The following is a 26,116-nucleotide window of genomic DNA, read 5'->3' on the forward strand; positions in this document are numbered from 1 at the left end:
ACTAAAACACTAGCAGAACATCTGAGATAGACAACAAGAAGGGTCAACTCAATGTAAAGCTGTGAAATAGACAATACCTTTCTTTAGTACTTTTCCACCCATTTGTTTCCAGTCACCCAGTGCCCTATGGTGTCTTATGGGTACTCTGAGCCCAATACTGCTATCACAGGAGCCGATTTTTCCAGGCAGACCAATGGTCTGGATCTTTTTCTTTCTGGTCAATTCCATCAATATTTAACATTTCTGAATATCTCCCACTTTAGTTATATTCTACTTTATGCCTAGTCTAATAAAATAATTCAAGTTGAGGAGTTAATGCTTTGAAAGAGTTCTATGTTTTGCCATTTCCAGGAAACATTTGTATTTTAACAGGAGGATTTAATGTCTTAATTACTGTTAATTCAGTCAGGGAGAATTTTTATGCCCCTCAAAAAACAGTATATAAATGACGGTTATCTTCCTGGTTTGGGTAAGTATTAAAATAAATATGTATATGTATATATATATTAGATGCCACATGAAGGGGGGATTGCAATCAACAAGGGTTTAAAATATGCTACAAAGACATGGAAAAAGTAAGTCTTAAATAATGAATAAATAATAAAATAACCTGTGGACTCCAGGTTAATATAGGAGGAGAAAGATCAATCAATAGTGAGAAAAGGAGGAGTTCCCTTCATGGCTCAGTGGTTAAGGAATCTGATGAGGAACCACGAGGTTGTGGGTTTGACCCCTGGCCTCGCTCAGTGGGTCAAGGATCCAGCGTTGCCATGAACCGTGGTGTAGGTCGCAGACTTGGCTCAGATCCCGAATTGCTATGGCCTGTGGCGTAGGCTGGAGGCTATAGCTCTGATTAGACCCCTAACCTGGAACCTCCATATACTGCAGGTACAGCCCTAGAAAAGACAAAAAAAAAAAAAAAAGCAGGGAAAGGAAAGATGGGGTAGCATTTCTGAGTATTCTAGAAAGCTCAAAGGAACCTATATATTCAGACAGGCTCTACAAACATAAGCTATAGCCACCAACCAATGACTGTTATTACAGAAGTGGAAAGAAGAACTTCAAGTCATTGGTCTTTTGAGTCAATAGGCATTTTGAAAACAGATAAACAATATCTGTAGGTCGTGTAATTTACACATGTATGCAAACAAATGTATTCAAGGGCACTTATCTCTACATTACTAAGCTTTGGATGTATAAATTATACAATACTTCAGTACTTCCAACAATTTGCCCTCTCTTCATTTTGCAACTATGAGTCATTTATAGATAAAAGCCTTTACAATCAGATGGGGAAGAAAGAGACAAACAAGTTATATGCTAGAAGCAAAGTCACATGGTGTTCTTCCCTATTCTTTATCTCAAAGGCATACATTTATCTTTCTTGAATGCCTTCTCAAGATAAACATTAAATACCCTAATTCCATGGAATTACTGGAAGAAAAAAAAGGTTAATATGATATTAGTTTTTAAAGATTTGTCTCTTGGTATTCTGTCTCAACATGCCGATCTTATTTTTCCAGGCATTTAGTTCTTCTCGACTTGGTGTTAATCAGTCCACTCGAAATGTGTCACTAAGCTTTGCAGAAAGTCATGATGCTTGGTACTATCACTACTATTACACGCTATATTTTTGGGAGAGCATTTCTATGGTCGTATCAAAGCACACATGACTTTCAAATTTCTTTTCATTTGAAAATGGCAGAGCAGTGACAGATATAAAGAGTGGCAGGAGTATATCATGGGGGTAAATTCTATGACAACAGTCAAATAAAGCCAGGGGCAATTGTTCCAGCTTTGAAGGGGAAGAGAACAGTATTAAAATAAATATGGGAGTTCCCGTCGTGGTGCAGTGGTTAACGAATCTGACTAGGAACCATGAGGTCGCGGGTTCGGTCCCTGCCCTTGCTCAGTGGGTTAACGATCCGGCGTTGCCGTGAGCTGTGGTGTAGGTTGCAGACGCAGCTCGGATCCTGCGTTGCTGTGGCTCTGGCGTAGGCCTGTGGCTACAGCTCCGATTAGACCCCTAGCCTGGGAACCTCCATATGCCGCAGGAGCGGCCCAAAGAAATAGCAAAAAAAAAAAAAAGAAAAATATGGTCAGAGGAGTAAGAAATCATTCTCCCACTAATAAGAACTAGACGGCATTTTTTCTTTTTGGCTAAACAATAAGATTTAATAAGCATAAGTGGCATGGCCTCTCTGTTCCCCTGACTAATTGGCAGAGTATTCTGCTGCACTGTAAGTTGTTATCAAATTGCTCATGAAAATACTCATTTTATTAGTATTTTTGGCTTACTTAGCAGATATCTAATCAGTCAGGTCTTAGATGTAAGTAGGTGTGATATTAATGCTACTACCAGGTTCAGGAACAGAAAATTCAGAAAAGATCAGGCAGAAACAATTAGGAAGATGAACCTTTGGTTTCAGGGTTTGGCACATAAAGTTGGATTTAAAGTTATAGTAGGAACTTGAGCTACTGAGAAGCAGATGATGCTGAAATCCATTTTTTTTTTTTTTTTTTTTTTTTGCTTTTTAGGGCCCCACTTGTGGCATATGGGAGTTTCCAGGCTAGGGGTCAAATTGGAGCTACAGCTGCCAGCCTGCATCACAGCCAGAGCAATGCAGGACGTACACTGCAGCTCACGGTAATGCTGGATCCTTAACCCACTGAGTAAGTTCAGAGATCAAGCCCGCATCCTCATGGATGATACTTGGGTTCATTACTGCTGAGCAATGATGGGAACTCTCTGCACTCCATTTTAATCCAAGACTCTGAGTGTTTGGACAAAGAAAGAATGGGAAAGACAAAGTTCTTGTTGTCCCTTTAAATATTCGTTTGTTGGTTTTCCAGTTCTAGTATTGGTGAAGAAACTGGTAATGGGCTAACTCTCACTCAGACAATAGTTATAAAACTCATGTTTATGCAGATTTTACCCTGAAATACTGCCAAGAACATGAACTGTGAGGCAGCTAGAAATCGAGCAGAAAGCCTGGCTTGAGGAGTCTTGAATACCAAAAAATGGAATTCAAGGATACCAGCTCCACCAGAAATTAAAGGGAGAGATTCTGACAAAAAGGTAGTGACAAGAGAGGGGGAGAGTTAGTTCCCATATCTGCATGTAAACTCCCCTCAATCCCTTGTATGATCCATGAACCATGAATTTATGGGGGATACTTCAAAGAGCCTAGGAAAAAGAAGAGTCAGAAGACTGAAAACACTGCATAGATATTTCAGCAAATAACCATTGTAAATAACACAGAGTTTGGAGTTTTAAAGGGGGTTGGTAAATACCTAAGCCTTACCACTGAAAGCCCAGAAAGATCATGCCTAAGAGGTAAAAGTTATGTTACAATATCAAAGCATTCACCTTAGGACAAAAGGGGGGAAAAAAAACTGAAATAGAGTCATAATAACTGAACATAAAAGCAAGCCTCCACAAGTTAAATTTGATCAGCAAATAACTTATAACAAATACATTTCAGAGGAACATAACCAAATCCTGGGACTCTACAATGAATTATCCAAAATGTTCAGTGTAAAAATAATTTAAAAATTTTGAAAACTACAGAGAAAGAAGAAAGTTTAATCTATAATAAACAGAAAAAGAAGTTAGTGGAAAAGGAGTTCTAGATGACCTAGATTATTGAATTAGCAGAAAAACATTTTAAACCAGACATTAAAATATGCTCAAGGTCTTAAAGAAAATATTGTCAAATTGGGTGAAAAATTGGGAAATCTCAATGAATAAATAAAATCTCTTGTAAGAACTAAATGTGCATTTCATAATTTAAAAGCGAACTATCAGAAATGAAAACTTCACTTACCAGTAGATTGGGAATAATAGAAGAAATGGTTCGTAACATTGAATTTATGTGAATCAAAATTGTCCATATGAAGAAGAGGAATAAAGATTAATATAAAAATGAAGAGAATATCAGTAACTTAGAAGATATGATTAGGCATCTAAAAAACATAAAATTAGAGTCCTAGAGGGGAGAAGGGGGTGTAAAAAATATTGTTAAAATAATAATTTAAATGTTTCCAAATTTAGTTAAAAATGCAAAAAACAAACATTGATTAACAGATCCAGGAATCTTAGCCAATCCAAGTAGGATAAATTTAAAGAAACTTAGATCTAAGCATTTCATAGTCAAATTATGAAAAACTAAAGATAAAAATATAAATAAGCAGCAGAGAAATAAGACATTATATATAGGGGAAAATGATGGAATACTTCTCACCAAGAACAACATTAAGCCAAAAGAAAAAGGGATCACATCTTTAAACTGCTGAATATAATATAAACCCCAAATTCAATATCCAGTGAAAATATTCTTCCAAATGAGGGTGATATAAAAATATTTTAAGATAAACTGTTTCCAGAATATCTAAGCTACAAGAAATGCTAAAGAAAGTTCTTAAGACTGAGGAAATTATACCAGAAGGAAACTCTGATCTACAGGGAAAAATGAAAAGCATCAAGAATGGTAAATAGGAGGGTAAATTTTAAAATTGTTATCTTTCTCCCACCTCTTAGTATTTTAAAAAGATAACTGACTAAAGCAAAAAACAAAACAAAACACTGCATTGTTGAATTTATAACATATAAATATAAAACAAATAAAATAGTAACACAAAGGGTGGTGGTTATATGAAATTTTAACTTTAAAAGTATTTATTTTTTACCTGAATGACTACAATGTTTATTCTACGTATATTGTGATAAGATTAAGATGGCATAATCTAATTCATAGAGTAGCCACTGAAATGACACTAGAAGGTATAATTAAAAATCTAATTGAGGAATTTAAAAATTTTCAAAAAATTATTGAACTAACCTGAAGGAAGGCTTTTAATGAGAAGGTATTATTTAGTCTATTTACATTACATGTAATATTGATGCAGTTGGGTTTAAATCTACTATCTTGTTAGTTCTTATGTATTTTCTGTTTCTGTGTTCCTCCTTCAGTGTCACCATTTGTATTATTTCAATAATTTTTATTAGATGAGAAAGCAAGACACAACTTTATGTGAGCTTCAAGAGTCACACTTAAATATAAAGATGTATATATATATATAAAGTAAAAGAATGTAAAACATATACAATGCAAATTGTAAGCATAAGTAAACTGAAGTGAAGTGATTATAATAATATCAGACAAAATAGCATTCAAGAAAAGAGGAATTATTGGTTAAAAAAAAGGACACATCTTGTTTGAATCCTCTCTCATTGAGAGAATAGCTAAACAAAAAATTAGTGATGTGAAAACACTGTCAACTAACTTTGACTCTATTAACATTTTATAACACTTTACTCAACAACTGCAGAAAACATTCTTTTCTTGTGTGCATGGAACCTTAAGCAAGATAGATCATGTGATGGTCCTTAAAATAAGTCTCAAAAATTATCAAAAGATTTAAATATTAAGTGAATTTTCTCTAAGCACAACAGAGCTAAGTTATAAATTAATAACAAAAAAGTATCTAGAAATATGATTCTCAAATGGTTCAAAATTAAGCAGCCTATTTGTAAATAACCCTTGAGTCAAAGAAGAAATTATGACGAGAATTATGAAATAAATCCACCTAGGCAATGGACACCCAGCACACCAACATGATGTCGGTCATACCAGTGGAGGAGAAAAAACTCATGGAAGTCAAAATAGGGGGAGATAGCAAACTGGATATTGGCGTGGGACTTCACCACTAAAGGAATTGTTGGGCCATTTCAAAGAGGTTATTACAAGTATGTCAATGTGAAGAAAGGGAGCATAGCTGGGATTTCTAGGGTGCTGGAAACTTGCATGCTTTTCAGCTATTGCCCTTCTTAGAAGGAACTCAAACATGAGTGGTTATGCAAGTACCACTGAAGAGAGCCCAGTGTGGACTGCCACTCTGCATTCCTGACCGTGACCTTTTTTCCCTGGGCACCCTTCCTTGAGGAACACAATGGTGTAAATCTTTTCATGTCCTAATTGGGAATTATTGTCCAATAAAAGATGACTGCTACATGTAAAGAGAAAATGTCTACTTGATAGTGAAAACACAAAATAACAAAATGTGTGGGAAGCAGCTAAAGCAGTGCTTAGAAGGGAATATGTACATTTGAATATATAAAAGAAGAAAGTCTTCTTCATATAAAAGAAGCAGGGCTCAAAATCATTGATCTTATATTTCTACCTTATGAAGCTAAAAAAGGAGAGAAAATTAAATGAAAGTAGAAAGAAGAAAATAATAAAGAGCAAAAAATCAATAAAATAGAAATTACGAACAACAGAAAAAAATTAGCCGGAAAAAGCTGGTTCTTTGAAAAGTTTGATAAAATGGATAAACTCTGTTGTAGATCAGTGAATAAATGAAGGGTCAAATACAAATTACAAGTATTAGGAATGGAAGTAGGGATATTATTACAGACCTTATATACATTATTACAAATAACTTTATGCTAATGAAACTGACAAATTGGATAATATGGATTACTTTCTTGAGTGACAAAAATTGCCAAAGTGACATGAAAAGATATTGAAAATTATAATGACGACATTTATAAAAGAAATTGAATGTGTAATAAAAGAACCTCCCTGCAAAGAAAATTTCCAGATCACAAGTTCTTGCTGATGAATTCTGTCAAACAGTTAAGAAGGAAATAACATTAATCTCATTAAACTCTTTTAGAAGATGAAGAAGGGGAGAATCCTTAATTTGTTTTATGAGGCCAGGTTAAGCCAATTTCCAAAATCTGACAAAGGTGCTACGAGAACAGAAAATAACAAACTAATATTCTTCATGAATACAGACCAAGAAAAACCTTCCCATGATATTAGGAAATTAAACACAGCAATATAAATAGAGAGACAGACAGACATATAGATAAATATAATAAGGCATATTTCATTTTATTATAAGTTTTTTTTTTTTTTGTCTTTTTGGAGGTTCCCAGGCTAGGGGTCAAATCGGAGCTGTAGCCACCAGCCTACACCAGAGCCACAGCAACGCAGGATCCGAGCCATGTCTGCGACCTACACCACAGCTCATGGCAACGCCGGATTGTTAACCCACTGAGCAAGGGCAGGGATAGAACCCGCAACCTCATGGTTCCTAGTTGGATTCATTAACCACTGCGCTACGACAGGAACTCCTATTACAAGCTTCTTTATTGTGCTTCATAGATATTGTACTTTTTACATATAGAAGGTTTTTGGCAATCCTGCATTTTCCCAACACCATTAACTCACTTCTTGTCTCTCTGTCATACTTTAGTAACTCTGACAATATTTCAAACTTTTTCATTATTATGATATTTGTTATCATGATCTGTGATCAATGATGTTTAATGTTACTACTATGACTTTCTGAAGGATCAGATGAAGATTAGCATTTGTTAGTGACAAAGTATTTTTTAATTAAGGTATATACATTGTTTTTTAGATGTAGTGCTATTGTACACTTAATAGCCTACAATACAGTGAAAACAACCTTTAGGATCACTGGGAAACCAAAAAATGTATGTATTTGCCTAATTGCAATATTCACTTTTTTGCTGTGGTTTGGAACCAAACCTGCAATATCTCTGTACATAGTGAGTATGTGAGGTTTATTCCAGTAGTGAAAGATTGGTTTAACATTCATCAGTATAATTCACCATTTTAAGGGAATGAAGAAGAAACATCATTTCAAAAGATGCAGCAAAATAATTTGACAAATTCCATATTTCTTCATGATATAAAAACAAGATATTCGCAAAAAGTAGGGAGGGTACTTAATCAAACCAAAGGGATCTACAAAAAGCCTATAGTTAGCATTATTTTAATGATGAACCATTGGATGCTTTCCCCTCTAAGAGTAGAGATTAAATAAAATGTAATCTATCAACATTTCTCTTCCATATTGTACTAGAAGTCCTCGTCAGTTTAGTAAGTCAACAGAAAGACACAAATAACTTAAAAGTTTTAATTAAGGGAGACATGATTATATATTTAGAAAATTGTAAGGAATGTACAAATTAACTATAAGAACTGAAAAGTAAATTTATCAAAGTTTCAAATTATAAGATACAAATTTTTTTAAATAATTGTGTTTCAGTGTACAAACAGCATGAAATTGGAAATTTAGGAAAAATTTGCCCTAACAACAAAACCTAAGATATTTAGGAATAAACTGAACAAGAGATGTTCAAGACATCTACTCTGAAAAGTTCAAAATATTGTAAGATAAATCATTTCTAAGCAAATGGAAAAAAACTTTGGGGTTCTGGTCCAAAATATAAAGAGTTTAGAAATCATCACGATAAGCAAAAAACTGAATAAACAGAAAATCAACAACCCTTCTTAGAGCCATCAGAGAATTGAGGTCACAGGGCAGGCTGCCAACCTGAAAATTGTAAAGACAGGCAAACACAGAGAATCACAGCTTAACAGGAGCAGAAGTCTGCTGCTGGATCCAATACAGGTAGGAACACTTAGACTGTGATTGACAAATTGCTGGAGGCTCAATGCAGATGAGCTTGAGGTTTATTAATGGATGGCCCAGTCTTGAGATGCCCCCATATTTTTAAAAATTTTATCCAGGAGCCCCACTAGATTTGCAGGGTGAAGATTGAAGAAAAATTCCCTCATGCTTCTGGTGGACGGAAGGGGAAAATAGCCATTTAAAGAAAAATAAATTTTGTTGGAGTATAGTTGACTTGCAAAGTTGTGTTAGTTTCAGGCGTGTAGCAAACTGGATCAGTTATACATATATCCATTCATTTCAGATTCTTTTCCCATACAGGTTATTGCATAGTATTGAATAGATTACTCTGTGCTATGCAGTTGTTACCTATCTATTTTATATACAGTAGTGTATATACATAAATCCCAACCCTCTAATTTATCCCCCCTCCAAATTTCCCCTTTGGTAACTGTAAGTTTTGTTTCAAAATCTTTTGAGTATGTTTCTGTTTTGTAAGTTCTTTTGTATCTTTTTTTATTGTTGTTAGATTCCACATATTACTGATCTTATATGATATTTGTGAAGAGGAAATCCTCCTACACTATTGCTAGGATTGCAAACTGTGGAGATTCCTTAAAAAACTAAATAAAGAACTACCATATAATCCAGCATTCCTATTTCTGGGCATCTATCCAGAGAAAACCATAGTTTGAAAAATACATGCACCCCAATGTTCATTACAGCACTATTTACAATAGACAAGACATGGAAGCAACTTAAGTGTCCATTAAGGATACAAGCTGCATCTGCAACCTACACCACAGCTCACTGCAATGCTGAATACTTAACCTACTGAGCAAGGCCAGGTATCAAGCTGGTGTTACTAGTTGGGTTCGTTACTGCTTAGCCACAATGGGAACTCCATCAGATGTTATTTAAAAAGAGTCTTTAGAGAGTTGCCTGGTAGTTTAGTGGTTAGGACTCAGGTGTGTTCATCACTATGGCCTAGGTTCAATACCTAGTCTGGGAACTGAGATCCTACATTAAGCTGCTGCACACCATGACCAAAAAACAAAATAACAAAATAAAATAAAATAATATGAGTCTCTAGAGAAATTGAAAGACACCAGAGGAGAAAAAAAATATGCTAGAGGAAATTTTAGCCTCTAACACCTATAGCTATAATGAATAGGGAACTCAGCCTAATTCCTAGCCAGGTAAACACTAATTTCACACTAAAGGCCTATTTACCTCAATTCCTATTACACAGTACATCATGTCTTACTATTAACAAACAAACAAAAAAAAATGACAAGGCATGCTAAAATACAAAAAACAAAATCTGAAAAAACAAAGCATGCATCAGAACAAGACTCAGATATGGTCAGGATTTTGGAATTATCAGTACAGTTATTTTAATTTAACTATGATGAATATGCTTGGAGCTTTAATGGAAAAAGTGAAGAGCATAAAAGAATAAATGGGGAATGTAAGCACAGAGGTGGAAAATCAAAGAAAGAATCAAAGGAAATGCTAAAAATCAAACACACTGTAACAAAATGAAGAATGTCTTTGATGGATTCATCAGTAGACGACAGACAAGGCCAAGGAAAAAATCAGTAAGTCTGAAGATATGTCAATAGAAACTTTTCAAACTAAAAAGTCAACAGGAAAAAAAAAGTAAAGAAACAGATTACAAAAGAACCAGTTACAAAAGTTATAACACACACACAACACTAGAAGAAGAAGAGAGAAAGGAACAGTAGAAATACTTGAAGTAATAATGGCTGAGAATTTTTCAAAATTAATAACAGACCTAAGAAAACTGAGATATATATCATATTTGACATTGGAAGGCTCAATATTATTATTATATCAACAATCTCCACTTGATCTAAAGACCCAATGCAATCCCAGTAAAAATTCAATTTTAATAGAAATTAACACAGATTCTAAATTCATGTAAATTAAAAGGAACTATAAGAACCCAAACAGTTTTAAAAATAAAAACAAAGTTGGCATATAGATGATTATTGACTATAAGGCTACCATAAAGCTACAGTAATCAAGAGAGTGTAGCATTGGCATAAGGACAGATGAATGGAAAACTGGAATAAACTCACATGTATGTAGTCAATTGAAATTTGAAAGTATTTTCAAGGCAATTAAATGAGCAAAAAAATTCTTTCAACAAAATGTACTGCAAAAATTGGATAAACATATGAAAAACAACTCACCTTGAACCCTACCTCATAGCATGCACACAAATTAATTGGAGATTATTAGAGATGTGGCATAGATGTTAACATTAAAGCTAAAACTACAAAGCTTCTAAATGAAAACACTGGAGAATATTTTTACAATTTTGAGATGGGCAAACATTTCTTATGAGGGGGACACAAAAGCAATAATCATAAAATAAAAAAAGGTAATTAGTTGAGTTCATTAAAAAATCTGTTACAAAAATGAAAGTATCAGCCCGAGTCTTGGAAAACTATTACCAATACATATAGCTGACAAAGCACTCTATGCAGAATATATAATGAATGTCTACAAGTCAACAATAAAACAACCTAATAAAGTCTTCAAAGAATTGAGTAGTTACTTCACAAAATAAAGGCCAGTAAGCTCATGGAAAAGTACTTATCTGTCAATAGAGAAACACAAATTAAAACCACTTAAAGGTTCAAACCGTTTCATACACCATTGTGCTCACAATAGAACCACAATAGAAAGGCTAAAATTAAAAAAAGAAATGAAAGAAAAAAGAAAACACCAAATGTTAGTGAAAGTGTGGAATGATTGGATCTCTCATGTTGCAAGTGTGTCTGTAAAATGTTACAACCACATTGGAGAACTGTTTGGCTACTTCTTATAAAGTCAAGTATACAATTACCCAAGGACCCTCAATTCCACTTCTATATATTTACCCAAGAGAAATGTAACTATATTCTTATAGTAATATTCATTGCAGCTTTATTTATAATAGTCCAAAACCATAGATAATGAAAATTATCCATTTAGAGAATGAAAAAATATTATTATAGTTTTTATAAAATAGAATACTATTCAGCAATAAAAAGGAGAAAAATAAAAGTGCATACAACATGAAGGAATCTTAAAACATGCTGACAGAAAGCAGCGAGACAAAAAATATTATATGCTATATACTTAAATGTGTATGAAATTTTGGAATAGGCAATATTAATTTATGAATATAGATATCAGAGTGGGTAGTACCTAAGATGGGGGGGTGGAAAGAATATCTTCTTAAAAGGGGATTTACTATAAAGGGAGCTGAAGGAATTTTGTAAGGTAATAATAGGAATGTCTACATTTTGATTGTGGTGGTGATTACATTGCTACATACATTTGTCAAATTCATAAAATTTTACAAGTTAAATCTGAGTATTTTATTGCATATAACATTTTTCTCAATAAATAGAAAACAAAAATTAGGTATTAAGAAATTTATAATTTACATTCTTCATAATTACTGAACAAATGCTTACAAGAAAAGTAGAGTTAGTGGGTATTATAAAGAAGAATTTGTTTTGGAGGACCTGATGTTTCTTTTTCTTTTCAAATTATATTATAGAATATAGAACTTGGGCCTAAGGATTTTTTTTAATGGTTACACCTGCAGCATATGGAAGTTGAATCCCAGCTATAGTTTCAATCTATGTCACAGCTGGGGCAATGTCCACAGTGCTGGGCCAGGGTTTTGAACCTGTGCTGTCACTGAGACAATGGTAGATCCTTAATCCACTGCACTATAGTGGGAACCCCAGGATTATTCTAGAAAGAACATATTTATGGGGGAAATTTTATAATCCATTCTTATCAAATAAAATGAAAACCAATGGTATACACCTGGAATGTTAGTTATATCTGACAGGCCAAGGCCTAAACTTTCCATCAGGAAATGGATTTAATCCCTTGAACCACATTTCCTATCGGCATAATATCAGTTAATTTGTTTTCTAAGTAGGGTGGATGAGTCATTCCTTTCACCTCAAAAATAAATGATTCTTGAAAACTGATTCAAGAAAACGTCTTAAAAGACTAAGTCCCAATTTCAGTAATACAGATGAGAAGTTTGCATAGCTTGTATAATTTGGGGCCAAAATGATTAATCAATGACAGTCTAGCCATGGTTGATGACTAATAATCTAGCCATTGTTGCCTGGGGATGTTAACAATGTTATACTGAGAATGAAGTGATGCTACACAAATGGAGGCTTCTCCAAAGGGGATAATATTCTTTAAGTCAAAGTGGCTTTTGGTTTCTGCAGACCAACATAAGGAACCATATATGGATACCACAAATATATAATATCAGTTCCTGGCAAAAGAAACTTAGAACTCTCAGGTTGGAGAAGGAGAACATCCATATTTATCTTTCATTAGCACCAAACTATAGAGACCTCATTTTGAGCAAATGCACATGTGACCACCAAAATTTGGTTATTAGAGCATGAACCAAGGACAGTCATTTCAGAGCAGAAAAAAAGGTGATAAAATATGTTTTTTGAACATGTATTATATGCCAGACTCTACTCCAAGTATTTTATAAGCATTAATTCATTTAATCTCTTGAAGTGGGTACTAATTTTGTTTTATTATATGCATTTGCATTTTACAGATTAGGCTTTTGAGACCCAGAGAGCTTAAGTAACTTGTATATATCATTGAGTGTCTGAGACACCTATTATTAAGCAAGACTGAAAAAGGACATCCAGAAACCACACTGACTAATAATTTTCACAAGTTCTTCAGGGAGAATACACTGGAGACAGATACCGGAGGAGCTCTATTAGATTTATTGTTATTTCAATGCTTATGATATTAATTTTCAATCACTTCTGTAACAAATTGCCACAGATAGATCAGCCTAAAATACCAATCATTTATTATTTCATGATTTGCGTAGGTGAGAAGTCCAGATGGGCTCAATTAGGTGGTTACAAGGCTAAAATCAAGTATCAGAAAGTTTGGGATCTTATCAGGAGGTTCTGGAGGAGAATATGATTCAAGGCTCGTACAGGTTGTTGGCAGAATTTAGTTCCATAAAGTTGTAGGACTGAGGTCCCCATTTTCAAGCTGGCCATTGTTTAGGATTCTTCTCAGCTCCTAGTCTGCCCACATTCCTTGGTTCATGGCATCCTCCATCTTCAAAGCCAGAAATGTATTGATTCTTTCTTGTGTGTTGAATGTCTCTGATATCCCGCTCTGACTTCCTCTTCTGCCTCTTGTATGTTAGAAGCTATTATCTGATTGGGTCAGGCCCACACAGATACTCTCCAGATCCTAAGGCCAAATAACTTGGAACTGAAATTACATCAACAAAATCCTTCATAGCAATATCTAGGTTAAAGTTTGATTGAACCTTGGAAGAGCATCTTTAGAATTCTGCCTGCCACATCTTTGGTTCTGGTCACTTGAATATTTCTGCACAAGGTAAAGTAGAGGTGATGGGAATAGCTATAGAAATAAGGGTAGTGCTAACTACATTTAATACTCAATTTGGGTTTTCATTTTTAAAAAACATGTTCTTGCCAAAAACAGAGAGCAGTCACAAGGAAAGGGATATTCTAATTAAACACCCTTAGAGATGGGCACATTTTTCGTTTTCTTTCTCCTGACTCTTTACATTAAGATATAATTGACATATAAAAGGTGTGCAACATATTGATTTGATACCTTTATATTGTAATATGATTGCCATTGTAGCTTTAGCTAAAGCCTCTATCACATTATATAATTATCATTTCATCCAGTTGTAGGAACAATTAAAATCTAGTCTCTTAGCAAGTTTAATGTTTTTAACATAATTCTGTTGTATTAGATAATCCCCATTCTGTGTATTAGATCTCCAGGGCTTATTTATCTACTAGTTGAAAGTATGTACCCTTAAACAACATCTCTCCCAGTTCCCCATCTCACAGGCTCTGGGAATAACCATCCTGTTCTCTGTTTTTTTGTTTGTTTTGTTTTTATAGTGGCCACATATAAGTAATATTGTATAGTATATATCTTTCTTTGCCTTTTTAATTTCATATAATGTCATCAAGGTCCATCTATGTTGTCACAAATGGCAGAATTTCCTTTTTCCTCATGGCTGAATAATATTCTATTATATATATACCACATTTTCTTTACCCATTCATTCACTGAGGGACACTTAGGTTGACCCTATTAATATTAATTACACAGGTTTTCCATGGAGTGAACTAGAATCACTAATTCAATCAATGTTCAAATTTTAGTGCAAACTTTAATCTCTCTGCATATAGGCTGTGATGGCTGAAGTACATAGGGACTAGAGAGCTGTGATAAATACCTCATTGTTTTCTGCCTAGAGTCTCACAGGGCCAAGTTCGATGTGCTGTCCGGCCTGAGCTCACATCCGAAGGTTCTGAGGAAGCATTTGCTTCCAAGCTCATTCACATTACTGGCTGAATAATGAGGTCCCTGTTTTCTTTCTGGCTCTAGCTGGGAGCCTCTCTCAGTTCTCATCATTTTGCTCACTCCATCTTCAAACCAATGATGGTGCAATGAGTCTTTCTCATGCTTCAAGTTATTCTGACTTTTCCTTCTGTGGCATTTCTTTAATTCCAGTCAGAGGAAGTACTTTGCTTTTAAAAGTTTATGTGATTGGGTCTACTCAGATAATCCATCATAATCCTCCTATTTTAAGTTTATAACCTTAATTACTCCTGTAAAGTCTCTTTCGCTATATACCATAATACAGTCATAGGATCTAGAGGTTAGGACATTAATGTTTCTGGGAAACATCACATTCTAGAAGTGATGATAAATGAAGCTGGTGAGATGACTTAGGATAAAAGTATAAAGCATAAATATTTTGCTAAGAAGTCTGTAAATCGTTCTCTAGACTAGGTAGTACTGTGTCATTGAAAGAGTTTGATATCTAAGAAAAATTACTTAGGGCACTATGTAGAGGTGAGACTAGGGGGAAGACTAGAGGCAGGGACCCAGTTAGAAAATTATTGCATAATTCAGTTAAGAAATGTTGATGATTTGGACCATTATTTTTTTTGTATGTGAGGGGCAAGGGCTTTATTTACTTTCTACCTGGTGCATTTTTTAGTCAAGATTCAGAACTCACAGTCAATGTCATTTCTTTAAGGAATATCCCAGGTATCCTCTCCCATAATCCCCTACAATAGCAATCTCCACTCTTTATGGCAGTTACCTATTTAGTTATCTAATTGTCTAACTTCCCTGCTAGGTTTCCTTTGTCTACTTTCTATGCTTCCCTTGCAGGTCTGTGAAAGCAGGTATTAGTTCTGACTCATTAACTTCTGTATGACTGGCACTCAATTATACATATATGTACATATGTGTGTATATAATATATACAATTATTAATATAAAATTATTAATTAATTTGATTTTTAAGCTTAGGTATTTAGGTATAGCACTAGATTATGAACTGTAGCTGAAAATATACTCATGTTATACTTCATCCCTCCTCTTAATAGATATTTCATTTACCTTAATTCCATTGCCTAAACACTTCTGAACTTTGCACAAACCTTAAAACTATTTGGGAACTGCATATCCCAAGTGATGATATTAACCTCTATAATACACTTTTTTTATTTATCATATATCCTTTTAATTCAGTTGCTTTTTGAGATGGTGTGTGTGTGTTGTGTGTGTGTGAGACCATTGTGTTTATTCATGTGACATGAGGGTTGGTACACATTAAAGAAGAGTATAGAAATACAATTCAACATTTGTATTCACTTTTATTTTGTCTTTTTTGGGTCACACCCATGGCATATGGAAGTTTCCAGGCTAGGGGTCGAATCAGAGCTGTAGCTACTGGCCTACACCACGGCCATAGCAACGTCAGATCCTGAAACCACTGAGTGAGGCCAGGGATCAAACCTGCAACATTATGTATACTAGTTGTGTTCGTTACAACTGAGCCATAATGGGAACTCCTATTTGTACGCATTTCTGATGATAAGATCTGACTTGGAAGGATTATTTCATGATGAGAAAATTTTTATAGCCCCATCACTGCTTAATTTAGTAATAGTTCTTCAGGTAGCATGTTTGAGCTAATATTACTCAGGAAAGGATCTCACTTTGTCATTATCAGATATAGGCCTAACCAACTGGCAAAGAGAATAACAAGCAAAGAATGTATTGATTTCTTTTAGTAAGTTTAAGTCATTACTGTCATTAGTTCTAAGGCTTCAATTCATTTCAGAAGGTTTGGCCTTCTTGAGCAAGTTCCCTCTAACTCCCTATAGTTTGTCACCTGATTAAGAAAGTTTTGCTTTTATTTTTTGAACTGTAAGAGCACGTGTATAATCTAATATAAATGTTTTATGAAATAGTATTGTCAATTAGTGATGCTTTTCGGAAATGTACACTGGGTGGTGTAATTATTTAAAGTTTAAAATGCACTGAACAGAACTCTATTTTAATAAGCATTCAGAAGTTGAATAGACTGAAGTTCAAAGGACAAATGGTTTTAAACAAAATTATTCATTTCATTTCCCATGTTTGAAATGATTATTTTAAAGCTTTTATTCGAGCTAAAAAGGAATTCTTTTGTCTTGTTAATACAATTAACTGCAGTGTAATATCTACTGGCTTGAACAATAATACTACACATTAATGAGCTTTATGCTAATTTTTATCCTCAGACATCAATTTTCCAGATAAAAGCAACATAAAAATTTTGCATTTTCCCTTTACTTTAAATCCACACTAAAATTTGTTTACTTTGCTTATTATCCATTTAATTAATATATGTGTACATTAAAATCAGGCTTTAAAATTACCTTCATTGAGTCCAGTTTATTTCATGACCACCATGAGGACACTGGCAGATACTTAGAATATATGCTATGATGAACTTTTTGTCTCTTTGGAAATATATACATTTTAGGTATCACTTGAGTTAGTCTCAGAAAAGCAAGGTAGAGGAAGCCAGCAAAATAGTCCTAGAGTTTGGGTGGTTAGAAAGGAAATGAACAAGACACACTGATGCTGGGGTTTCCTTGCACTGACTTTTGTGTTACAAAATAGAAAATCTCTCTATAAAGCATGCCAACAAGCCCTTCTGGAAACTATGCCGAGACCAGCTCAGCAGGATGGGGCTGAAGAACGGGTGCTATGGAACTTAAGGAAAAAAAGTTAACATAAAACAAGACACAGAGACAATTATCTTAAGTAAAGGTGGGAACCAGGGGACTCAAGGTCTCAGGGACCAAGAGCCCAGCCTCAAGAAACCACACTGCTTTTATTGTGCTCTTGAGGATTGCGTCAAGTGAAAAGGGGGTTGTAGGTGCAGGATATAGGGTTTTTAAAAATTATTTTATAAGTTTTTTTATTATTTTAAAGGTCACTTAGCTGGTAGCTGGTTAAACTTTTACTCTAAACTTTAGGCATTTAAGAATCATTAGCATTTGAGTTAGCTATCTATGCATAGCATTTCAGAGAATCCTCACTGTGCTTCCGAAAATGGCATGCCTATTTGTGGCAACCCTGTGTGTCTAGGTTTGTACCTTGGTTCTCTCTGCTAATGTATATTCTGCTAATGACCACTCATAAACCACTTGGCCATGAGGTTCCTCTTTCTCTTATTCTTTAGAGGACATATCTTGCTTGTGCAAATGGCGTGCCAATCTTCACAGGTCCAGCATTCCTAGACCAATGTATTATGCCCTCTTTCAGCCAACCCCACGAATAACCCATGCCTTTAGGTCTTTGTTCTTAAGCTTAAGTCATTTACCATACCGTGACTCTTTCTCAAGCAGGAAGATGGGACAAAATGAGGAAGGACAAGATGGAGTTTTCAGCAAAGAGGCTAGGAAAATATTATAAAAACACGTCTTGCAACAAAACTAGATTTAAATTTTAACACAAATAAGTTAAGTGCAATCACACTACGTGTCACTGGGACTTGATGGGATGGTACTCAATGGAAAATTGCAATTAAAGGTAATAATCTCTTCAAAAATAGGTATAGTAAGAGAAAGGGCATCAAATATTACAAAAATACAGAGTGGGGGAAAAATTCATGAATCTAGAAGCAGAGCATGGTGAGGAGAAATATCAAAATAGGCATGGTGAGGTGCAGATCTCATATGAACTGTTTTCTCAAGCAGATGAAATGGATGATATTTTCTAATAGTTATCACACAGCTGGCATTTGCAAAAAAAAAATCTTAAAATAGGGACTTTCAATTTCAAGAAATATGCCTAGGGAGTTCCCTTCATGGCTCAGCAGTTAACAAACCTGACTAGGATCCATGAGGATTCAGGTTCGATCCTTGGCCTCACTTGGTAGGGTTGGGAATCTGTCCTTGCCATGAGCTATGGCATAGGTCACAGATGTGGCTCAGATCCTGCATTGCTGTGGCATAGGCCAGCAGCTGTAGTTCTGATTCAGCTCCTAGCCTGGGAACTTCCATAAGCTGCAGGTGCGACCCTAAAAAGCAAAAAAAAAAAAAAAGAAAGAAAGAAAGAAGAAATATTCCTCAAGTTCTCGTGTTCTGAAAGCAGAGTATATGATGAATTCTTGACTTGCCAATTTTACTCCATAGCACTTGAAGAAGCAATGAAGGAAAGGGTTTCTTTGGAATTAGGATTGACAGGAACATGCATTGCATGTAAGGTATTTTGATTTAAGCAAAACAAGCAGCAAAATGTTCTATGATAATTCTGGTGATTAAATGCTAAAATATATATATATAAATCATACTGTGAAGGTAACCCATTCATAACCTGGTGAATAACTGAACCCAAAATCTTGACTGGTGAATTTTTGTTAACCTAAAGAAAGATCTCAAGTGCCTTGTCATAGAACTTTGCATTTGTTTCTGTTCCTTACAAAATATTGAGCCATTATCTGAATGATAACATATTAGTCTTACTCACAGAATTGGCTGATGACTCAATTCTAAGATTGATAACAGGTAACATGGAGCAAACACTCAAAATTCAAATTTATTTATAAATTGGAAGAATGCCTCTGAAGTAATGAGATGAAATTTAATGGGGGTAATTATGAAGTTCTCTATATTGGTTTAAAAATAAAAACATTTGTAGAATTTCTACTGTGCAATTCATACCAGAGAATGGGGAATGGCTTTGTATCATAATGTTATTATTAAAATGAATGTAGGACTTTTCTTTCACTGCCAACTCTACAAGGGCCAGTGATACTACATGGCTGCTAGAAAGCAAATGACAATCTTGGGTTGCATTAAAAGAAGTATGGAGGACAAGAAAAGGGAGTCAGACCATACTGAAAGTACTCTGGTAAGTTTTATGTGTCTTTTATTTTTATTCTTGAACTGTTCCTGTCCAGAGGGCAAGACCTGGGTATTCTCAAGTCACATGAGAAGTGATGGAACAAAATAGATCTATTAATTCTAAAAGAGAAGAAACTTAAAAGGGATATAAAACCATTTTAAGAACTATCTTGTGGAAGAAGTATTCGACTTCTGTAAATTCAGTACCTGACACAGCCTAGTATATAACAAATACTCAAAAAATATTTGTTAAAATAATTCATCCACTGAACAATTATTTACTGAGCATCTCATGTGTGCCAAGTATTATTTTAGTTGTCGAGAATATAGCATTGAACAAAATAGACATATACCCTGCCCTATGGAACTTACATTCCAATGGGAGGAGAGACAATAAACTTAACAGATAATTATATAATACAGCACCAACTATAGAGGCAATAGAGAGAGTATGCTGGTTGATAAGCAGGCTCTAGAACTAGACTGCTTGGCTTCAAATCCTTGTCCATCTACTTACTCACTCTATGACTTACACAAGCTATTCTTTCTGTGCCTCAATTTTTTCATAGGTAAAGTGGACATATTGATAGTCCCTACCTCAGAGTTTTGTGAGGGCTGAATGAGTCATTCCATGGAAAGTTCTGTGGACAGTGCCTGGCATATAATAAGTACCCAATAAGTAATAGCCATTATTGTTACAGTAGTAAGTGTTATGAAGAAACAGAAAGCAGATAAGGCAACAAATGAAAGAATGTAAAAATAAACATCAGTCCAGAGTAATATGTGGAAAGGACAGGCAGGCACATGTTAATGGTCATGTGTTCTAGCTCCGCATTTTTCCACATGCTCATCTGCCCCTCTGTCCTCCTCTCCTTTTTTTTTTTTTCCCTTGGTGATGTCTATCTTTTAAAACCAATTTTAGATAATACCTCATCTGGAAGGCTGAACAGATCCCCTTTGCTACTAGAATTGGCCATCCTCTTCTCTACACTACTTCTACTTTTAAAATGTATTACAATATCTTATATTCAAATATATGAGAAAGTCTTAAGGCATGATGGTTAAGATCCCAGTTTCTGAAGTCAGATAGAACTGAGCTTGAATGACTAATCTGTCACTTACCAGTTATTTTACCTTGAATAAACACTACATCTTTCCAATCTTTAGATTCCTCGTTTGTAAAGTGGAGATAAACAATACATATTCTGTAAGGGATTTATAAGAATTAAACAAGAAATTGTATGCCAGAAGCAGTATAGGATTTCAACCCTAGTTCTGTCACAAATTATGTGATCTTGGACAAGTCATTTAGCACCTCAGAGCTTGTAAAAAGTGAAGTGTGTTGCCTTTTGGAGCCATAAGCTCCTGGCTATGTGTTCCTAGTCAATGGCAGTATACCAGAGGCACTGTAGAGGGGATTCTCACAGTGGTATAGAGGATGGATGAAGTCAAGACTTCTGAAACTTTGATCCATGGACGAGCTGCCCCATCCCCATAAATTCTAGTTTAATAAATCTGGGATGAGAACCACCAATTTGGTTACCACTATATCACCTCCAACTCAAAGGTTAATGATTCTGTAAATCAGAGTTCAGTGTATAAGCCATAAACTGGGTTAATTCTATCAAATATTCTCTCAAATTCAACCACACATATTATTAGATGGTTTCTTAACTACAATAAACTTAAGAAAAATGATTTTTAATTCATATTAATTTATTTGTCCATTAAGTTTAAGTAGAGTCAAGCTGTTTAAAGTATATCCAGGAATCACAATTTCTTAGTGTGTCAGAGAATTAGTTGTCATTAATTTGTTTTCCCATGTTTAAATATGCTTACTTTTTACTTAATGTTATGTTGCCATTATTAAAGTTTTTCTGAAGAATCTTCTAAAAGAATTACGTTGTCAAAGTAAACTATGACAGAGCAAGTTTAGAAGGTAAGATCTTGGGCAAGAACCCTTTTCCTGTTGCATGTCAATTTCCCTAGCAGCGAAACTGGAAGAGGAAAATGCAAAAAAACACTTCTTACTTGTAAAGCATTTTAAATATGAAGAAGTGTTTTCATTTACTTTCTGGCTTTCTTGAAGTTTATCAAAATTCTAGATTTTTTTTTTCTAAAGTGATATTTGGCATTTGGATTTATTGTTCTTAAAGATTTCATTTTTTCATTTTTATTTTTTGAAAATTTTTTATTATGATTGATTTACAATGTTCTGCAAATTTCTGTTGTACACAAAGTGACCCAGCCATACATATATATAAATCTTTTTTTCTCACATTATCCTCCATCAGGTTCCAATACAAGTGGTTAGATATATGGTTCCCTGTGCTATACAGCAGGATCTCATTGCCCATCCACTCCAAATGCAAGAGTTTTCATCTGATAACCCCAGATTCCCAATCCATCCCACTCCCTCCCAAACCCAGCAAACAGGAGTCTGTGCTATATGTCTATGATTTTTTTGTTTTGTTTTGTAGATAGATCATTTGTGCCATATTTTAGACTCCACATATAAGTGATATCATATGGTGACTGTCTTTCTCTTTCTGACTTACCTCACTCAGTATGAAAGTGGGAGTGCTGTGTGGGAGACAGTTCTGGACTTGGCTCCACACAGCAGTCTTGACAGCAACAGCCAACCACGGGCCCCTGGCTGCTGGTCTTAGCAGCTCACCATGGCTCGTCATCTGTCCCTGCCCCTCCTGGCTTGTGCCCAGCTGTAGCTTCCTCATGTGCCGCACCACGGCCATGGCATCGAAGGCTTGCTTCCACTTGCTCTTGACAAGGTTCTTGATCTGCTCACTCACTGACTAGTTCCATCCATGTTGCTACAAATGGCATTATTTTGTCCTTTTTTATGACTGAGTAGTATTCCATTGTATACATGTACCACTTCTTCCTAATTCATTCATCTGCTGATGGGCATTTAGGTTTTCTCCATGTCTTGGCTATTGAGAATAGTGCTGCGAATATAGGGTGTGCAATGAAATTTTTGTCTGGATATATGCCCAGGAGTGGGATTGCTGGGTCATATGGTAGTTCTATATTTAGTTTTCTGAAATATTTCCATACTGTTATACCAATTTACATTCCCACCAACAGTGGAAGAGGGTTCCCTTTTCTCCATATTCTTTCCAGCATTTGTTATTTGATGACTTGTTAATGATGGCCACTCTAACTGGTGTGAGGCGGTACCTCATTGTAGTTTTCATTTGAATTTCTCTAATAATTAGTGATGTTGAGCATTTTTTTAGGTGCCTGCTGGCCATCTGTATGTCTTCTTTGGTGAAATGTCTATTTAGGTCTTCTACCCATTTTTCAATTGGGTTGTTTGTTTTTTTGTTGAGTTGTATATTTTGGAAATTAAGCCTTTGTCAGTTGAGTCATTTGCAAAAATATTCTCCCATTCTGTGGGTTGTCTTTTCATTTTTTAATGATTTCTTTTGCTGTGCAGAAGCTTTTGAGTTTAATTAGGTCCCATTTGTTTATTTGTGTCTTTATTCTAGGAGGTGGATCAAACAAGATGTTGCCGTGATTTATGTCAAAGAGTGTTCTGCTTATGTTTTCCTCTAGGAATTTTACAGTGTCTGGCCTTGACGTTTAGATCTTTAATTCACTTTAAGTTTATTTTCGTGTATGGTGTTAGACGACATTCTAATTTCATTCTCTTAGATGCAGTTGTCCAGTTTTCCCAGCACCACTTATTGAAGAGACTATCTTTCCTCCACTATATGTGTTCTTGCCTGCTTTGCCATAGATTAGTTGAACATAGGTGTTTGGATTTATTTCTGGGCTTTCTATCCTGTTCCAGTGACCTATATTTCCATTTTTGTGCAAGTACCATACCATCTTGATGACTGCAGCTTTATAGTAGAGTCTGAAGTTAGGGAGCCTGATTCCTCCAGTTCAATTTTTTTCTTTTCGGTGTTTCTTTGGATATTCAAGGTCTTTTGTGTTTCCATACAAATTTTAAAGTATTTTGTTCTAGTTCTATAAAGAATGTCATTGGTAATTTAATAGGGATTGCATTGAATCTGTAGATTGCCTTAGGTTATATTGTCATTTTGACTATATTGATTCTTTTAATCCAAGAGCATGGTATATTTTTCCATCTATTTGTGTCTTTGATTTTTTCCATCTATTTGTGTCTGCCTTGATTTGTGTCTTATAGTTTTCAAAATATAGGTCTTTTATCTCTTTAGGTAGATTTATTCCTAGGTATTTTATTCCTTTTGATGCAGTGGTAAATGGGGTTGTTTCCCTAATTTCTCTTTCTGAGCTTTCATTGCTAGTATACAGATATGCAATCAATTTCTGTGTATTAACTTTGTATCCTGTGAATTTACCAAATTAATTGATGAGCTCTAATAGTTTTCTGGTAGAGTCTTTAGGATTTTCTAGGTATAGAATCATGTCATCTGCAAACAGTGATAGTTTTACTTCTTTTTCAATTTGGATTCTTTTTAGTTCTTTTTCTTCTCTGACTGCTGTGGCTAGGACTTCCAAGATTATATTGAATAACATTGGTGAAAGAGGACATCCTTGTCTTGTACCTGATTTTAGTGGAAATACTTTGTTTTTCACCATTGAGAATGATGTTAAGCTGTGGCTTTTATTATATTGAGGTAGTTCCCTTCTATGCACACTCTCTGGAGAGTTTATACCAGGAATGGGTTGTGAATTTTATCAAAAGCTTTTTATGCATCTATTGAGATGATCATATGGTTTTTATTTTTCAGTTTGGTGATGTGGTTTATCACATTGATAGATTTGCAGATATTGAAGAATCCTAGCATCCCTGGGTGTATGATCATGATGTATGATCATGGTGTATGATCTTTGCTAATATTTTGTTGAAGATTTTTGCAACTATGTTCATCAGTGATATTGGCCTGTAATTTTCTCTTTTTTTATGTGTATCTTTGTCTAGTTTTGGTATCAGAATAATGGTGGCTTCATAGAATGAGCTTGGGAGTGTTCCTTCCTCTGCAATCTTCCGGAAAAGTTTCAGAAGAGGTGTTAACTCTTCTCTGAATGTTTGGTAGAACTCAGCTGTGAAGCTGCTAGATCCTGGACTTTTGTTTTTTGGAAGTTTTTAAATCACATTTTCAATTTCAGTACTTGTGATTGGTCTATTCATATTTGGTAGGTTGTACCTTTGTAAGAATCTGTCCATTTCTCCCAGGTTTTTTACTTTATTGGCATGCAGTTCCTCATAGTAGTTTCTCATGATCCTTTGTATTTCTGCAGTATCATGTGTAATTTCTCCTTTTTCATTTCTAATTTTATTGATTTGAACCCTCTCCCTTTTTTTCTTGATGAGTCTGGCTAATGGTTTATCAATTTCATTGATCTTTTCAAAGAACCAACTTTTGATTTTGCTGAACTTCTCAGTTGTTTTCCTTGTCTCTATGTTATTAATTTCTGCTCTAATCTTTATGATTTATGATTTCTTTCCTTCTACTAATTTGGGGCCTAGTCTGTTCTTCCTTCTCTATATGTTTAAGGTGTAAGTTTAGGCTGTTTATTTTTTTCTTCTTTCCTGAGATAAGATTTATTGCTATAAACTTCTCTCTCAGAACTGCTTTTGCTGTGTCCCATAGGTTTTTGTTGTATCTTCATAGTCATTTGTCTCTATGTATCTTTTAAATTTCCTCTTTGATTTCTTCAATGATCCATTGATTGTTTAGTAGCATATTGTTTAGCTTCCAAGAGTTTGAATATTTTGCTGGTTTTTTCTTGTAGTTTATTTATAGTCTCATAGAATTGTGATCAGAGAAAAATGCTTGAAATAATTTCAATTAAAAAAATTTATCAAGGCTTGATCTGTGGCCCAAGATGTGATCTATACTAGAGAATGTTCCATGTGCACTTGAAAAGAAATTATATTCTACTTTGGGGTGAAAAGTTGTATAGATATGTTAAGTCTATTTGGTCTAGTGTTATCATTTAAGGCCTCTGTTTCCTTCCTGATTTTCTGTCTGGATGATTTTTCCATTGCTGTAAGTAGGGTGTTTTAAAGTCCCCCAATATTACTGTCAATTTCCCCTTTTATGGCTGTTAGTAGTTGCTTTATGTATTGTGCTGCTCCTATGTTGGGTGCATATATATTTAAAATTGCTATTTATTCTTCTTGGATTGATCCTTTGATCATTACGTAATGTCCTTTGCTACTCCTGCTTTTCTCTAATTTCCATTTGCATGTAATATTTTATTCCATCCCCTCCCTTTAAGTCTGTATGTGTTCTTAGATCTGAAGTGGGTTTCCTGTAGACAGCATATATATGGGTGTTGCTTTTGAATCTATTCAGTTAGTCTTTTTCTTTTAGTTGGAACATTTAATCCATTTACACTCAATATAATCATGGATAAGT

At 34.7% G+C, this 26,116-nt stretch overlaps 1 protein-coding gene and 1 pseudogene across 1 annotated transcript in view; both read left to right on the forward strand.

Annotated features, from left to right (window-relative positions):
• Positions 1-26,116, forward strand: part of DIAPH2 (diaphanous related formin 2) — a 1,391,236-nt gene that overhangs the window by 1,281,221 nt on the left and 83,899 nt on the right. The window lies entirely within an intron of this gene.
• LOC100514208 (ATP synthase F(0) complex subunit f, mitochondrial pseudogene) lies at positions 5,618-5,873 on the forward strand (annotated as a pseudogene).

The sequence above is a fragment of the Sus scrofa genome, chromosome X, assembly GCF_054392235.1.
Source record: "Sus scrofa isolate SSC_HxYL_T2T_F1_AM1 chromosome X, Sscrofa_HxYL_maternal_Yorkshire_Landrace_v2.0, whole genome shotgun sequence".
NCBI classification, from domain to species: Eukaryota; Metazoa; Chordata; class Mammalia; order Artiodactyla; family Suidae; genus Sus; species Sus scrofa.